This window comes from Chiloscyllium punctatum, chromosome 36 (genome assembly GCF_047496795.1).
Source record: "Chiloscyllium punctatum isolate Juve2018m chromosome 36, sChiPun1.3, whole genome shotgun sequence".
Lineage (NCBI taxonomy): Eukaryota > Metazoa > Chordata > Chondrichthyes > Orectolobiformes > Hemiscylliidae > Chiloscyllium > Chiloscyllium punctatum.
The window spans coordinates 66,266,946-66,271,841 of record NC_092774.1 but is presented as its reverse complement, the minus strand read 5'-3'; the positions used below and the strand labels follow the sequence as shown (position 1 = coordinate 66,271,841).

General features: G+C 47.6%; 2 non-coding genes across 2 annotated transcripts; both read right to left on the bottom strand.

Moving 5' to 3' along the window:
• Positions 1-1,565: 1,565 nt before the first annotated feature.
• Positions 1,566-1,637, bottom strand: trnae-uuc (transfer RNA glutamic acid (anticodon UUC)). Its single transcript has one exon. It is a non-coding gene; the product is annotated as a tRNA-Glu (tRNA).
• Positions 1,638-4,144: 2,507 nt separating this feature from the next.
• trnan-guu (transfer RNA asparagine (anticodon GUU)) lies at positions 4,145-4,218 on the bottom strand. The gene has a single exon. It is a non-coding gene; the product is annotated as a tRNA-Asn (tRNA).
• Positions 4,219-4,896: the final 678 nt, after the last annotated feature.

Genomic DNA, 4,896 nt, shown 5'->3' with positions numbered 1-4,896 from the left:
TTGCTGAAGGCCTTCCTGCACATACGGCAACTGAACGACCTCTCCACCATGTGGACACACCAATGGGCCAGTAGGTCGGAGGAAAGAGCAATGCCCCTCCTGCAGTTGGGGCAGAAGAACGGCCTCTCAGTATGGACCCACTGGTGTCTCAGCAGGTGGGAAGACCTGCTGAAGGCCATCTTGCACTTGGGGCTGGAGAACAGCCTTCCCCGGTGTGGGCCAACTGGTGCGTCAGCAGGGCAGCAGAATCATTGAAGGCCTTCCCATACTCAGGGCAGCAGAAGGGCCGCTTCCCCTCTGTGGACCTATTGGTGCTTCAGAACCCTTTCAAATTTCACAATATCCTTGTGATAGGAGGGAGACCAGAATTGCACGCAATATTCTAAAAGTGGTCTAACCAATGTCCTGTACAACCACAACATAACTTCCCAACTCCAATACTCAGTCAGAGGATTGGGAAAGCTTTCAAAACCCACAAAAAACAAAGAGGAAAGAATGGAGGTTCAAACCGAATTTTTGAGAGTCAGCTTGAAAGCATCAATGAGAAATCGGTGGAATGGGTTTATTGGGGACACGTTCTCCCTCAATGCACCATATACTTATTTCTCTTGAGCTCTTCGTAGTTTCTCTGTGCTGCAGTATGTAGTGGCTCGTTGAAATAATCTCCTGATGCAGCTTCTTTTGTGGGTGTTGGGATGATTGCTTCTGTGGTTAAGTATTTGGTTTGTGTGTGTTGTTTTTCTGCAGATGCCAGTGTGAAGTTCCCCGTTGACTGTTCGCTCTACTGTGACATCTAAGAATGGCAGTTTATTGTTGTTCTCCTCTTTTTCAAACAAGGAGCCCCCCTCAGGCCATAGTCTCACTACTTGGAACACCAATATACAGACTAGTCAAAGGCCTCCACTGAGGACTAAAACACCAAGTCGAAGATTCATGCCACTCCATTTACTCCATCCAAGAATTCCTGAACACCAAAGACACGAAGATAGAAGAGGATGGAATAATGTTGTCCTTTGACATAACAGCCCTGTTCACATCCATTGACATCAACGTGACCAAAGAAAACTGAAGACACTACTCGAAGAACTAAAGACAAAAACACAGCACCAACTTCATCAGCAAAGATAGCACTGTCAACCTCGTGGTTACCACCCACTTTATATTCAGTAACAAGCCCTACAAATAAATCAACGAAATACCGATGAAACACTTCTGTCATCAAAAAATGAAACAAATTAGAGGAAACGTACAACACCATCAACAATCTCCTTACTGGCATAAAATTCACAAAAGAGGAGAACAACAACAAAGTGCCATTTCTAGATGTCACAGTAGAGCGAACAGTCAATGGTAAAATCAAAACAGCCTCTACAGGAAAACACCACACGCGAACCAAGTATTTCGCTACAGAAGTAATCATCCCTACGCATACAAACAAATCTGAACGAGGGTACTATTTCAACGAAACACGACACACTGTTGCACCCAGTCACTACGAAGACAAATAAGTAACTGTCCAGCGCTTTTAAGGAGAATGGATAGCTATGCAACACACTGAAAAATGATTCCCTGACCGGGAATCGAACCCGGGCCGCAGCGGTGAAAGTGCCGAATCCTAACCACTAGACCACCAGGGATATACGGGAGAAGTTTGACAGCTCTCCTGAAAATTGCTTTCCTGCCCGGAAGTCGAACCCGGGTCACGGAAGGAAGAAGGCGAACACCAATGTCATTTCGTGTATCCATTGCTCCCGATGCGGTCTCCTCTACATTGGGGAGACTGGAGCCCCATCGCAGAGTCAAGTCACAGCGTTTGAGGGAACATCTCCAGGACACCCGCAATAATCAACCCCATCGCCCTGTGGTCCAACATTTCAACCTCCCCTCCCACTCTGCCAGGGACATGCAGGACCTGGGCCTCCTCCATCGCCCCTCCCTCCCCACCCGATGTCTGGGGGAAGAACGCCCCAACTTCTGCCTCGGATACATTCATCCCCAGGACATCAATGTGGTCTGCACCAGTTTCCTCATTTCCCCTCCCCCCACCTTACCTCAGTTCCAACCTTCCAGCTCAGCGCTGTCCTCATGACCTGTCCTACCTGCCAATCTCCCTCCCCACCTATCCGCACCACCCTGCTCTCTGATATGTCACCTCCATCCCCACCCCCATTCACCTATTGTACTTTTTGCTACCTTTGGCCCAGCACACCCCACCCCTAATTTATCTCTCCACCCTGGAGGGGTCCTGCCTCTATTCCTGATGAAGGGCTTTTGCCCGAAACATCGATTTTCCTGCTCCTCGGAAGCTGTCTGACCTGCTGTGCTTTTCCAGCACCACTCTGATCTAAACTCTGGTTTCCAGCATCTACAGTCCTCACTTTTGCCTACCCAATAAACCCAGTGTGCCGATTTCACATCAACAAACTGACACAAGCAGACACAACGTCTGCAGAAACCTTAGCCACATTACTTTACATTAAAGACATCTGGGAAATGATGTCCAGACAACTCAACCCTCTCAGCATCATGGTCGCCCACAAACCTCCCAACACACTTAAACAGCGGCTAATGAACCTGAAAAACCCGATACAAACAACCAGCAAACGAATGTAATTTACAAAATACCATACAAGGAAATATATACATGAACTCTGCCACACAGTTCTCTGTAGCAAGAAATGCTGGGATGAGAAAAGGAAGATTTTTTTTAGCCAAAACGAATCGGCACTGACTGGACAGCCATTTAAAATCAACGCTGTCAGCCCAGGATGGAAGACCCGAAGGGATGTACAGTTTTCTTATTTCCTGAAGATTTACAAAGCTGAGACTGGGTTTTGGTGTTTGTTCCCTTTCCACTCCCAAGAGCCACAGTGGTTGGGGCGGTGAGTTGGGGAAAGTGAAATGTGCCCATGAGCAGCGTGAGGGACTATTTCAGCTCCCCCTCCTCTGACAGCGCTGTGACTTGACTCTGATGTTCTCAGGGACATTTACTGATGCGACACAGTGAAAAGAGTCTCATTCCCGCAGTTCGGGAATTCAAACCGTATGCCGGCTTCAGGACAATGAGAAAGATTAATTGGGGTGTGTGAAGAAGCTGTGAGCTGCATTTCAAACAGGTAGGTGGAGTCAGATGCGTCATCCATTGCGCCCCCGGCCCTGTGCGGACCTGACACCGCCATGCTGCAGAGTTCTGACGTTAACACGGACATGCGCAGCAATGGGAACATTCACAAGAGGAACAGCCAAAGATAATCACCGTCACTGCTTCCCTTCCATAATCCCAACTTTGTGAAGCAGTATCTTTCACTGGCAAATAAAACACTTTTGTCCTCAGGTGCCTGCTTAACTTCGATTACGACTTCACGCCCCTCACTGTTCGATCTCATTTCCAAACTCTTGGCTCATCGCCTCAATAGCAGCTCTGTGGGTATCTGCTTGTTCCACCCTGACAGGCAGTGGGCTACAAATTCCCGACCAGTCCCAATGTGATTGAAATACTTCAACCCCTCCACTGATTTGCATCTTTAAAAAAACCGTGGAGCAATCTCCCTTTCTTTTTGACGTCGTTTCTCAACTGTAGTCGGCACCTGCGTGGGGAAACCGCAATGGATTTCATGTCCATCGCATTCACCACTCGGCCCATCAATACAGAACCACACTGACAGCTTCATTTCCCAGATCTCTCTGCCTGTGGAGCTGACAAAAAGTGAATCCTTGCAGAGTTTGTTTGAATTCAATCACTTCTCAGGTTTCGAAAGGGTTAAATATCTGCAAATGGCGAGTCTGCGTGTTTCATCCCGGTAGATGAAATGGACGTTCAGTTAAAAACAAAAACAGAAATTGCAGGAGCAACTCAGCAGGTCAGGCAGCATCCGTGGAAAGAGAATCAGAGACAACATTTCAGAACTCGTTTTTTTCCTCATCCAGGTCCAGCCAAACCTGCTGAGTTTCTCCAGCAGTTTCGCTTTCTGTCTCGAATTCTCAGCATCCGCAGTCATTTATGTTAGAAATACAATCAATTCAGAAACCCCTTTGTGCTGCCTCAGTGGAATAGATTTCCGTTTGGGAAACATTTTCCTGACACCATTAAAAACGTGCACTTTCGCAGCCAAGAAAGCGGTAGGAGCGAGAACAAGGAACACGCCGACCCTGGGTGGTCTCGAACCACCAACCTTTCGGTTAACAGCCGAACGCGCTGACCAATTGCGCCACAGAGACAGGTGCAAGAGCTGCTTGCACAGTGTCTTTGAGGAACCTACTAATAAATTCATAATTCAACCCGCCCCGCCCAAAATTACCATTGTCTTCTATCAGTTTTACTTTCCATAATAAAGCCTTGGACATTCATTGTGGAGACATGGGGACAGCCTGATCCCACCATCTGCAGGCACATCCATGTCACGAGGAACGAGCTCTCCACCACCGGGGCCATCGCCCTCCGAGCCTTTCAGTGTTTTGCCTCTTCCTGAATTTTCTCATTGGCGCCGAGCCGAGAAGGGGTTTGAATTCCTGATGTGCAGAGAATTCTTTCAATGTCTCGGGTCAGTTCAGGTCCCGAGAATATCAGAGTCAATCAGCCTCTTAAACAAGGGGATGGTGTCTGGACTGTCTCTGCTCAGTCCGTCAGTTCATCCTTCATTCTCCTCTAATTCCACTTCCCAAAGAGTTTCGAAAGATTCACAAAGCTGGAGACTGGGATTTCTGTTTTACTTCCTGAACATTTTTCCACCTGCTAACTGACAATACTTTGACAAAAACTCTTCCCCATTGTAACATTTGCATCATGTCCAGGGATGAGCAAATTCCAATCCCAAGTTTGGGAATGTTCTCTTTGGAGCAAAGAAGGTTAACTGGAGATTTCCAGGGGCTGTTGGCAATGATGGGAGAAGACGTGGT